This window comes from Thalassophryne amazonica, chromosome 19 (assembly GCF_902500255.1).
Source record: "Thalassophryne amazonica chromosome 19, fThaAma1.1, whole genome shotgun sequence".
Taxonomy (NCBI): Eukaryota; Metazoa; Chordata; class Actinopteri; order Batrachoidiformes; family Batrachoididae; genus Thalassophryne; species Thalassophryne amazonica.
In genome coordinates, this window is record NC_047121.1 from 36257055 (window position 1) to 36270592 (window position 13538).

Sequence of the window (13538 nt, forward strand, 5' to 3'; positions counted from 1 at the left end):
AGGGGTAGGCAACCTGCTCCAGAAAGAGCCATAAGGGTGCAGGTTTTCTTTGCAGCCACTGACTCCACCAGGTGATTTTACTGATTAATATCACTTGAGCAGATGGAATCAGTTAATCAGTGAAATCACCTGGTGGAGTCAGTGGCTGCAAAGAAAACCTGCACCCTCATGGCTCTTTCTGGAACAGGTTGCCTACCCCTGCGGTAGTCATAGTCTTAACAACTTCAATCATGTTCAAACATCTTTAAACAGAGTAGACCTAGTGGGTACAGCTTGAAACGTGTTTGATTGTGCTCCATCGGGGTAAACATTTGAAGCAAAAGCAATGTTTGCTGCAGATCTGGCTGAGAATGCAGCCAAGTGCAGCTTTACTTTAGTTTTCGATCGAGTTGCCAGGTGTGCACTTTATAAGCCAGCCTAATAGTAGGCATGCCACAGTAAGCCATTTCATCCCGTTTTTGCATTGTATAACAGTTTCTGCAAACACAGATGCACAACTGCATACATTTTATACTCAAACTGAGGCATTCCATATTAGATGGACTGATTTCGCACTGCAAGCTCTTTGTGAAGAAAGTAGGTTACAGTAATTTGGGGCAGTAATTTTGCAGTATGCTTGTGACTTGCATGCAATATTTTTCAAGGAGCAATTTCTTTTTATAAACATTTGTTGTCAGAGGGAGTCCTTGTTAGTAGCAATCTATATGCCAGTGCATATCCAGGAGTAAATTGTCTTCATATATATGCTTTACTGTACAATGCGGGAGACTCAACATTGAGGATTAGGGAACCAAACAGTGGTTGCTCCAGTTGGTCTGTCAAAGTGTCCTTGAACAAAACACTAAATCTGCTCAAAATTGAAACATACTGCTGCCACACATTGATCGCAGAGAAATAACAACAGAAGGTAATATGTTTATCTTTGCATCAGTGCATGGTAGCATTTTGGGGGGGATTGTTTTTACCATAGTCATGGGTCCATGTGTGTGGGTGACCAAAATAACTCAGTAAGCTTCAATCCAATTTGGACCAAATTTGGTGAAATGACTGAAGGTCACTAATGGCCAAGGGAACTTCCCAGAACCACTGATAGAGAAGGGCTGAGCTCAGACTCAGATGGGATTCGCAAACAGGTTTTACTGGTACAAAATGCAGGTTCTGGTACATGGAGAGGCAGTCAAAAATCAGAAGCAGTGTTAGAAACATTAGGCAAGGGCGTGGTCCAATAAATAGGCAGGCAGTCCGAAATACACAACTAGAAAACAGGTCAAGGCAAAACATACGGAACAGGGCTATGAAGCGATGGCAAAAAGCACAATGATCTGGCGAATAAGCAGTGTAACCCGTGAAACTTATATACACCCAGGTGATGAGCTATGTTGGAGACTAGCCCTCCAAGACCATTGACCCTTGAAAATGCAGTTATAGTTTTCAGTTACAGATTAGGAACAGGTGTGTGGAAAGCACCAGAATAAGGCTGTGGCCCAACAGTGTGCACTGCCCACCACCAAGAGAATCCAACAAGAGAGATAGGGACAGACAAAGCCTAAGCAGGAAAAACCCAGCAAGAGAAATCAAATACAACATCAAACAACCTAACTAGACAGAGCAGAGAAAACATAATGCAAAAAAGTGGAAACCCTGACAGATCTGATTTAGAGAAAAATCAGTTAAAAGGCAAGGTCATTGGACTTATTTACAATTGCCGTTTCAAGGAACTAGTTCAAGATACACCTTGATTTACTATGAAATAGTAAGTCCCTTCGGCTGCTCCCTTGTTTGCACTCGGGGTCGCCACAGCAAATCCAAGTTGGATCTGCATGTTGAATTGGCACAGGTTTTACGCCGGATGCCCTTCCTGACACAACTCCACATTACATGGAGAAATGCAGCAGGGGTGGGATTTGAACCCGGAGTCTTCTGAACTGAAACCAAGCGCATTAACCACTTGGCCACCACCCCTGCTTGATTTACTATGAAATATGAGTATAAAATCATATATCACCTTTCCATTGGTCACCCTTTGACCTTGTGTGACCCTGAAGGGACAAACTTCAGGTCATAAAAGTTAAATAGTTTGAAGCTGTTGGAGTAGTTCTGCTTTGGAGAGAACTAATTAAATATTCATTACGTCCTTGGCAGACGTAATAAAGGCCACAGAGACCTATATACAACCCCTGGCAAAAATTATGGAATCACCGGCCTCGGAGGATGTTCATTCAGTTGTTTATTAATTTTGTAGAAAAAAAAAGCAGATCACAGACATGACACAAAACTAAAGTCATTTCAAATGGCAACTTTCTGGCTTTAAGAAACACTATAAGAAATCAGGAAAAAAAATTGTGGCAGTCAGTAACAGTTACTTTTTTAGACCAAGCAGAGGGAAAAAAATATGGAATCACTCAATTCTGAGGAAAAAATTATGGAATCATGAAAAACAAAAGAACGCTCCAACACATCACTAGTATTTTGTTGCACCACCTCTGGCTTTTATAACAGCTTGCAGTCTCTGAGGCATGGACTTAATGAGTGACAAACAGTACTCTTCATCAATCTGGCTCCAACTTTCTCTGATTGCTGTTGCCAGATCAGCTTTGCAGGTTGGAGCCTTGTCATGGACCATTTTCTTCAACTTCCACCAAAGATTTTCAATTGGATTAAGATCCGGACTATTTGCAGGCCATGACAGTGACCCTATGTGTCTTTTTGCAAGGAATGTTTTCACAGTTTTTGCTCTATGGCAAGATGCATTATCATCTTGAAAAATGATTTCATCATCCCCAAACATCCTTTCAATTGATGGGATAAGAACAGTGTCCAAAATATCAACGTAAACTTGTGCATTTATTGATGATGTAATGACAGCCATCTCCCCAGTGCCTTTACCTGACATGCAGCCCCATATCATTAATGACTGTGGAAATTTACATGTTCTCTTCAGGCAGTCATCTTTATAAATCTCACTGGAACGGCACCAAACAAAAGTTCCAGCATCATCACCTTGCCCAATGCAGAATCGAGATTCATCACTGAATATGACTTTCATCCAGTCATCCACAGTCCACGATTGCTTTTGCTTAGCCCATTGTAACCTTGTTTTTTTCTGTTTAGGTGTTAATGATGGCTTTCGTTTGGCTTTTCTGTATGTAAATCCCATTTCCTTTAGGCGGTTTCTTACAGTTCGGTCACAGACGTTGACTCCAGTTTCCTCCCATTCGTTCCTCATTTGTTTTGTTGTGCATTTTCGATTTTTGAGACATATTGCTTTAAATTTTCTGTCTTGACGCTTTGATGTCTTCCTTGGTCTACCAGTATGTTTGCCTTTAACAACCTTCCCATGTTGTTTGTATTTGGTCCAGAGTTTAGACACAGCTGACTGTGAACAACCAGCATCTTTTGCAACATTGCGTGATGATTTACCCTCTTTTAAGAGTTTGATAATCCTCTCCTTTGTTTCAATTGACATCTCTCGTGTTGGAGCCATGATTCATGTCAGTCCACTTGGTGCAACAGCTCTCCAAGGTGTGATCACTCCTTTTTAGATGCAGACTAACGAGCAGATCTGATTTGATGCAGGTGTTAGTTTTGGGGATGAAAATTTACAGGGTGATTCCATAATTTATTCCTCAGAATTGAGTGATTCCATATTTTTTTCCCTCTGCTTGGTCTAAAAAAGTAACCGTTACTGACTGCCACAATTTTTTTTCTTGATTTCTTATAGTGTTCCTTAAAGCCAGAAAGTTGCCATTTGAAATGACTTTAGTTTTGCGTCATGTCTGTGATCTGCTTTTTTTTCTACAAAATTAAACAACTGAATGAACATCCTCCGAGGCCGGTGATTCCATAATTATTGCCAGGGGTTGTATTACAGAATCACTGAATCACAAACAATTAATTTGCATTAATCTGTGTCAAACATATAAGGTGTGTTTGTTGACCTCTCTCAATGCTCCTTGGAGATCTGCTCAATTGTTGGGTAATTGGTGGAAGTACACACTCTAATGCAGGGGTCACCAACCCTGCCCTGGGTCATGTTTTCCATTTGCATCTGCTGCAATCACAGCTAATTACTCAAATCCGGTGCTTCCTAGCTCCTGGTTGGACAAACACACCTGACATAGTTAATTAGCAGTGGTTGGAGGAGGAACAGTTGGAAAATATGCAGGACAGGTGATCTCCATGTGCAGGGTTGCTGACTCCTGCTCTGTTGAGTATGGTACTAGTTTGAGGTTCAGTCTTCTTTCTCAACAGCTTTTCCCCCACATTCATGCAGGACTGATGTGTCCCAAAGCTGAACAGTTTCAAATTTAGTGTTTCTCTTACGGACAGAACTTGGTGTCAGACACACTTATGAGTGGTTAATGGATGTGTGCCCTACTAACCAGTGGCAGATCTGGAGATGGGTTCAGGTGGGATGAAATATGGGAAAGGTCTTGCATAAACAAAGGCTGACTGATGAAAGCTGCTGCATGCAGAATCTAAATTAGTCTTTAATATTTCCATGTTGTAATGAAGTTAAAATCAACCCACAATATTTATGATTATTATTAAAATGTGCTAAATAATAAAACAAAACCACAGGATTGAATTTAGATTTTATTTTTCACTTATCTGACCTAGTTTAAAACATGGAAATACTTCCTCTTCCTCTCATGTGTCGATCAAAATTGTGATTAAAGGTTTGGGTGGGCCTCAGAAGGCTTTCAGATTACAAAGTAGGCCGTGATGTTCTTCAGATTTGAAATGGCAGTTTTGGGAGGATGTTCAATTCTGGGCTACAGATATGTATGTGTCTCAAAAGAAGACACATATTTGCTCAAAATCTTGTGAGTTGCTTGTAAAAAAGTCATCATGAAGAGATGGTACAAGCTAGATCGACCTACAAAAGACGAATGGGGTAGTTACAGGGGCAGTTGACTCACAAGAATTCAAGAGGAGCAATGTTAAGAGAAGTGGGAGAATTGGATTTGTCTACGACGGGATGGGGTTTGAAATATTGATATGGCACAGGAACAAACAGTGGAGAGAACGAAATCCAAATTTTGTGGGTTTATGTTGTTTGTTTGTTTTATTTTTTCTCTTTTGCAATGAAAATGTAATAAAAACTAGAGCACAGCGCTTGTACAGCGCAAATGTCCGCCAACACTAGTTCCCAATTGCACAAATTTTTACCTTGGAAAAAATTTTAAAGGTCAAAGTCCTGTGAGATGTGGCTTTTCATAAGCTAAAATATAGTACAAAATATAGATCAATGTTAAAATCAAATATCCGCTAAATCCGCAATACGGATCAGATGCGGATCAAACTAAGCCTTTTCATTGAGAGTTCCAGTTTGCACCTCATTGTCACAAATGAGAGTGATTGAGGCACTTTTGATTGAGATATAATGCAAAATGTACACCAAATGGGCTTTTCAATATTAAATTCAAATGTCCACAAAATCCACAAACAGGATCAGATCCGGATCAAACTTTGTCAGTCAATAGTGAGTGCCAGTCTCCACCTGACTTTCAAATATGAGAATGATTGGGGCACATTTGATTAAGATATATTGCCAAATATAAATTAAATGATTTTCAATTTTAAATTTAAATGGCCACAAAGTCTGTAATCTGGATCAGATCTGGATCAAACTTTGTCAGTCGATAAAGGATACCATCTTACATAACACTCTCAAATATGAAAGAAATTCAATCTTTTTTTTTTTTTTTGACAGAGTTATACAGTTTTGAAAATTTGTTCAATATTAAAGGATAGTGATTTATCCCAATTTTCCAGTATTTTTCCTGACTTTGACCTTTGACCTATGACCCTGAAAAATGAATCAGTTCTTGCCTATAAGCATATGAATCCTCTGTAAAAGTTTCATAAAGATATTTGAAAAATTGTGGGTTACAGACTGTTCACAAACAGACAAACAAATGAACAAACGGGCGATAACATAACCTCCACCCACTTTTGTTGACAGAGGTAATAAAGTGATAAAACAAAGTTGAGAAATGGCTGCGCTAAACTAAATTGGGTGGACTGTCCATATCATCATGTTGGTCAATTTAGTCATTATTGTTTGTTTCTTGTCTTTGTGGAATCATATGCTGGGCTCTAATCATTTTTTTTTTTTTTTGTCAAAGTAAAGTAAACTATTAATTTTTCAATTTATTTTCATTTTTATAGCGCCAAATCACAACAAAGTTGCCTCAATGCACTTCACACAAGTAATGTCTAACCTTACCAACTCCTAGAGCAAACACACAGGCTACAGCGGTAAGGTAAAACTCCTTCTGATGATTTGAGGAAGAAACCTCAAGCAGACCAGACTCAAAGGGGTGACCCTGTGTTTGGGCCATACTACTGACAAAATACACAATACAGGAAATTACACAGGAAATTTTGTGAGATTTTGAGAGTCCACGCTGGTGCACAGAACAGAATTAATGTACTCTTTATAAGGAGTACATTAATTTTTTAATGAACATTTGTAAATTTCAATGTAAATTTTTTTCTCTTTTGTTAACAGAACAAAAAACAACTCACCATCAAACCCCACATTTATACAGAAATACTAGGCTGCTTGTGCACGGTACAGTATGTTTGACCTCAGTGCAAAGATATCACTTGAAGGCATTGCGTCCCACACTTGTGAATAGCCTGACAAATTTTTGATATTTTGAGTTTTCGCTGTGCAAACTTTCAGAGTGAGAAGAGAGATTAAAAAAGAAAAAAAGAAAAATGAAACCCAATAATCTCTACACCAACAAAACCAATTGTGGACCAGCTGTGTTTCCACGTTGGATTATCAAAATAACAGATTGCAGCTTTTCAAGTAAGAAGAGCCATTCTTTTTCTTTCAAAAGTGACTTATTAAAACAAGCACACACACAGATGCAGCCAAAAGAACTTAATCCTTCCGGGGAGTACAAACATTACCACGAGTATAAAGGCAAGAAATCCTACAGTAACGTGCATGCTGCCTCACATCCACACTCTCACATCTCTACAGTGCACCTTTACTAGACTTGGAGGGTAATGAGAACCATGTGTACCGATCTGGGTGCAATGTGTGTCGGGTGCGCTGTGTGAAGGCTCAGTGTATGTCACTGGGACTGCAGTGGGTTTGGGTCGAAGGCTCAGAGCCAGGCAGCAGATGGCCAGCCAGACTGCAGTCACATTAGAGGAAGGTTGTTAGCACTGATGAAAGGAACAGGTCCCTGACATTTGGGCAGGGAAATACACAGTCCTCTCAACTTGTCTGGGTATTGGAACTGAGAAACCCGCTGTTCTAGATCGCATCGCAATCTGTAATGCAGGCTGGTGAAAACCTATTCTTTTTTATATCCTGCTTAAAATCCATCCATACACTGTTAAACAGAGCACTCCATTTTTATACAATAATTAAGTTAATGTAGTCAAACAGTGAAAAAAGTTATAGTCACACATTTCCATTAATTAAACTAACTCAAAAATGAATTGTTGTCATAACAACTCAGTTCCTTTAAGTGCATTTAAAGTTTTGGGGCATTTAAGTGTTGGTGATGTATTTCCAGTGCATTGCATTCACTCATTTTAATTGAGTGTATGTATCGGAGGCCAGCAGGTGTCGCTGTGCATATGTAGTTAGTAAACCTCACTCCCAACAGCTCAAAAGAATTCTTTGGTCACAAGGCCAGAGCCCTGGGTTTTAGCTTCTGGTTAGAGTCCGACTTCCATGCCAGAGATCGTGAGTTCGCATCCCAAGGGGAGCGAATGGGCAGAGTCATAACAGCACAACGCAGAGTCAACAAGTAAACCAAAGAATGCATCAAAAAATCTATCCATGTAAATGTTTAAGGCAGAAATTTATTTGTCACTTTTTTAATTGAAAATCATAAACTAGATTTACATATGTTTAATTAACTATAAATTGTTAAGTTACTAAAACTTTAACAATTAAATTTTTGAAAATTATTTTATTTAAGTTGGCAAACTCAAATGGTTTAAGGCAATCGGTTTCCTCAAATGGTTTGAGTTCAACTAACTCGAGTTTCACAGTGTACAATATACAAATAATGAATGTTAATAAGTTCAATGGTACGAGTATTTCATGAGGTGAATGATGGAATGTTCCATTCAATGAGGCAAAGAAGCCTGTATTGAATCGTATTTTTTGAAAGAATTAGTTTTGTGATACCAGTTTTGGGGATGGAAATTTACAGGGTGATTACATAATTTATTCCTCAGAATTGAGTGAGTCCATATTTTTTTCCTCTGCTTGGTCTAAAAAAGTAACCGTTACTGACTGCCACAATCTTTTTTTCTTGATTTCTTTATAGTGTTTCTTAAAGCCAGAAAGTTGCCATTTGAAATGACTTTAGTTTTGTGTCATGTCTGTGATCTGCTTTTTTTTTCTACAAAATTAAACAACAGAATGAACATCCTCCGAGGCCGGTGATTCCATAATTTTTGCCAGGGGTTGTATATTGTTGCACCCTTATACTCAAGTAAATCAGGAGATGACATATTCTCCCGGTTCACACAAATCAGTAATACAAAGTGTTGGGGAAATCACCCAAGTACAGTAGTTCCCCTTTATTAGGGTCAATTGTACTTCAGACTAAAAGTGGCCACATCAGAGTGGTGGCCTTTGCTGACGGGGAGACAAAATCCAGCAAGTGTACAGCACAGTACTCGATAACATATTGCTACAAGCATTAAGTATGGGGGAAAACGTCACAGATCTACTGACTACAGTCAGAGACAAACCATGTCTTCCACTCAATCTAAGCTCAAACCATCACAGCACAAGAATTGGATCCTTTAAAGTCACAAAAATTATGTAAAATTAAAACAAGATCAGTCCACAAAACAGTTAAGCACATAAAATCTTTAACTTGCCTGACAACAACTGATGCCCTGGAAGTGTCATCCATTACCATCAACACACGATGCAAGAATTTCTTCTTGTAGTGCATCTGAAGTGTTTGTATGAATGTTGTTGATCTGCATTTTACCAACACTGAAATCAACAGCTAACTTTCGGAAACCTTCTTCTTTCTCATTCAAACGAATGACTTTCAATTTTTCTTCTAACGTTAAAAGCTTTTCTTTTCCGAGATACAGACGTTTTGCTAACAGGACCTATTTTTCTTTGTTCTTTTGTTTACTGGCGTAATCTCACAAGCTAGAAAGGATAAAGCTCATGGATAAGGAAAAAACAAGTTCATGTTCACTGAAGAGTTTTGATGCAACTTCTATGGAAAAACCCGGTTGGGAATTTCCACAGAATGGCCACTGTTGAGGGGATTTTCATCCTTTTGAGTGGGCCGCTGGCTACATTTGAGGGGTGGCCCCTCTGGAGAGGTGAAATCTATAGAAAAACAGTTGTTGCAGTAGAAATGTGGCCATATATGAGGGGTGCCTCTCCTGAGAGGGGCCACTAATGAGGGGGACCACTGTACATCTTTATGCTAAATATGAATGAAATTCGTCAACTGGTTCTTGAGATATCGTGCTAACAAGGGTGGCAATGACAAGATCTTGAATATCTCACTGTGACGTTGAACTTGAACGCAAGGTCCCCGTAATTGATTACTCTTGGGGATTCACCCAAGTACACCCTTAGTATGCTAAATATGAATGAAACTAGTCAACAGGTTCTTGAGACAACGTGCTAACAAGGGTGGCAATGGCAATATCTTGAATATCTCGCTGTGACACTGAACTTGACTGCAAGGTCACCGTAATCAACTAGTGTCTGGGATTCACCCAAGTACACGCTTAGTATGATAAATATGAATTAAAGTGGTCAACGGGTTCTTGGGATAATGTGCTAAAAAGGGTGGCAATGGCAATATCTTGAATATCTAGCTGTGACATTGAACTTGACTGCAAGGTCACCGTAATCAACGAGTGTTGGAGATTCACCCGAGTACACCCTTGGTATGCTAAATATGAATGAAACTGGTCAACGGGTTCTTGAGATAATGTGCTAACAAGGGTGGCAATGGCAATATCTTGAATATCTAGCTGTGACATTGAACTTGACCGCAAGTTCATTGTAATTGACTAGTGTTGGAGATTCACCCAAGTACACCCTTAGTATGCTAAATATGAATGAAACTGGTCAAAGGGTTCTTGAGATATCGTGCTAACAAGGGTGGCAATGACAAGATCTTGAATATCTCACTGTGACGTTGAACTTGAACGCAAGGTCCCCGTAATTGATTACTCTTGGGGATTCACCCAAGTACACCCTTAGTATGCTAAATATGAATGAAACTAGTCAACAGGTTCTTGAGACAACGTGCTAACAAGGGTGGCAATGGCAATATCTTGAATATCTCGCTGTGACACTGAACTTGACTGCAAGGTCACCGTAATCAACTAGTGTCTGGGATTCACCCAAGTACACGCTTAGTATGATAAATATGAATGAAACTGGTCAAAGGGTTCTTGGGATAATGTGCTAAAAAGGGTGGCAATGGCAATATCTTGAATATCTAGCTGTGACATTGAACTTGACTGCAAGGTCACCGTAATCAACGAGTGTTGGAGATTCACCCGAGTACACCCTTGGTATGCTAAATATGAATGAAACTGGTCAACGGGTTCTTGAGATAATGTGCTAACAAGGGTGGCAATGGCAATATCTTGAATATCTAGCTGTGACATTGAACTTGACCGCAAGGTCATTGTAATTGACTAGTGTTGGAGATTCACCCAAGTACACCCTTAGTATGCTAAATATGAATGAAACTGGTCAAAGGGTTCTTGAGATATCGTGCTAACAAGTGAAAATGAATGGACAGATGGGCAGGCGGGTGGATGGACGGACATGCTGATCACTATATCCCCCTGTATTTCATACCGGGAGGATAAAACGCTCTAGATGTGGGTTGTCTTTCTACAGTTTTCATGTGAAAACTTGCGAGGGGGCCCTCTCACAATGTAAAAGAAAGGTTAAAAAGTTTCCAGGATTTGCACCCCGAATTGAATTCTCTCTAAAAGGTCACAGTTTCCTCCTTGGCCTGTATACCACTCCTTGAAGAAAGTTGGTTTAGTAGTTTTGATGTAATCCTGTGAACAGACAAACGGGACCGAAATCATGACCTCCTGAGTCGAGGTAATGACACTCATGATATTCTGCACATAAGCTATTTGGACCTTTCGTAGCCCTTTATAAAACAGAATATAAGTCTGACACTTCAACATGTTTACAGAAGAGTACAGAGTTTCTGGGAAGGCACAGCAAGCGCTCCATTGTATAACAGGTTTTTCATTCATTCATTTTCTATGCCCACTTGATCAAGGGTCACAGCAGTGCTGGAGCATATCAAACTCATTCACACTTGTATATCTACAGTCATTTTAAAGTTTCCAGTTCACCTAACCTGCATGTCTTCAGAAGCCTGAGCACCTGGAGAGAGCCAAAATTTAAAACTGTCCTCAAATGAGTCCAAGGAATCTCACAAACGACTTCATGTTCTGTGTCTTCTGTCATCATGTTTGCATCATTGTCCAAAAACAGGTGGTGCTTCTCTTTCATTCATGCCGTATGAATGAAAGTCCCTCCCGCACCTGACTTAAACTAGACTGGTTGCAATGAAGGTATTATGGCCAAAGTACATACAGCACATAAAAAGTAGTTTAAAATATAATGCAATGCTAAAATACCCTCAGCCGTATGAGCAATGCCTTCTTTATGATTTGCACTTGTTTAATTGGTATCCCAGTGCAAAGTATATATAAACAAGTGCAATCAGAGAGTTCTGACGTCCACCAATTCAGATCCAGATCACCTCCAAAATTTAATGGAGTCTTTCATACCATAATATCTATCTGTGGTGCAAATTTGGGGATAATCTGTGAAGTAGTTTTGAAGTAATCCTTCAAAGACTATATAAAGTGAATCTTGATCCAGAATCCGGATTCGGATCACCACCAAAATTCAGTGGAGTCTTCCATGCCCTAATATCTATCTGTGGTACAAATTTGGTGAGAATCCATGAAGTAGTTTTGAGGTAATCCTTCAGAGTGTATATAAAGTGAAATCTTGATCCAGAATCCGAAGCTGGATCACCACCAAAATTTGATGGAGTCTTCCATGGCCTATATGTGTCCATGGTGAAAATTTGGTGAGAATCTGTGAAGTAGTTTTGACGTAATCCTTCAAAGACTATACACCCCTGGCAAAAATTATGGAATCACTGGCCTCGGAGGATGTTCATTCAGTTGTTTAATTTTGTAGAAAAAAAGCAGATCACAGACATGACACAAAACTAAAGTCATTTCAAATGGCAACTTTCTGGCTTTAAGAAACACTATAAGAAATCAGGAAAAATAATTGTGGCAGTCAGTAACGGTTACTTTTTTAGACCAAGCAGAGGGAAAAAAATATGGACTCACTCAATTCTGAGGAAAAAATTATGGAATCACCTTGTAAATTTTCATCCCCAAAACTAACACCTGCAACGTCTGTGACCGAACTGTAAGAAACTGCCTAAAGGAAATGGGATTTACATGCAGAAAAGCCAAATGAAAGCCATCATTAACACCTAAACAGAAAAAAACAAGGTTACAATGGGCTAAGGAAAAGCAATTGTGGACTGTGGATGACTGGATGAAAGTCATATTCAGTGATGAATCTCGAATCTGCATTGGGCAAGGTGATGATGCTGGAACTTTTGTTTGGTGCTGTTCCAATGAGATTTATAAAGATGACTGCCTGAAGAGAACATGTAAATTTCCACAGTCATTGATGATATGGGGCTGCATGTCAGGTAAAGGCACTGGGGAGATGGCTGTCATTACATCATCAATAAATGCACAAGTTTACGTTGATATTTTGGACACTTTTCTTATCCCATCAATTGAAAGGATGTTTGGGGATGATGAAATCATTTTCAAGATGATAATGCATCTTGCCATAGAGCAAAAACTGTGAAAACATTCCTTGCAAAAAGACACATAGGGTCAATGTCATGGCCTGCAAATAGTCCGGATCTTAATCCAATTGAAAATCTTTGGTGGAAGTTGAAGAAAATGGTCCATGACAAGGCTCCAACCTGCAAAGCTGATCTGGCAACAGCAATCAGAGAAAGTTGGAGCCAGATTGATGAAGAGTACTGTTTGTCACTCATTAAGTCCATGCCTCAGAGACTGCAAGCTGTTATAAAAGCCACAGGTGGTGCAACAGAATACTAGTGATGTGTTGGAACGTTCTTTTGTTTTTCATGATTCCATAATTTTTTTTTTTTCCTGATTTCTTATAGTGTTTCTTAAAGCCAGAAAGTTGCCATTTGAAATGACTTTAGTTTTGTGTCATGTCTGTGATCTGCTTTTTTTCTACAAAATTAAACAACTGAATGAACATCCTCCGAGGCCGGTGATTCCATAATTTTTGCCAGGGGTTGTATTAAGTGAAACTTGATCCAGAATCTGGATCCGGATCCAGATCACCACCAAAATGTCATGGAGTTCTCCATCCAGGGTTTTCATGTATCCCATAATCCCTTGCGTGCCAGAGAGTCGCTGTAGTCAAAACAACATAGAGAATCCACATG

The 13538-nt window shown here is 39.3% G+C and overlaps 1 protein-coding gene across 1 annotated transcript in view; it reads right to left on the minus strand.

Annotated features, from left to right (window-relative positions):
- The window catches only part of LOC117531894 (dystrobrevin beta-like), a 111628-nt gene that overhangs the window by 9765 nt on the left and 88325 nt on the right, over positions 1-13538 (minus strand).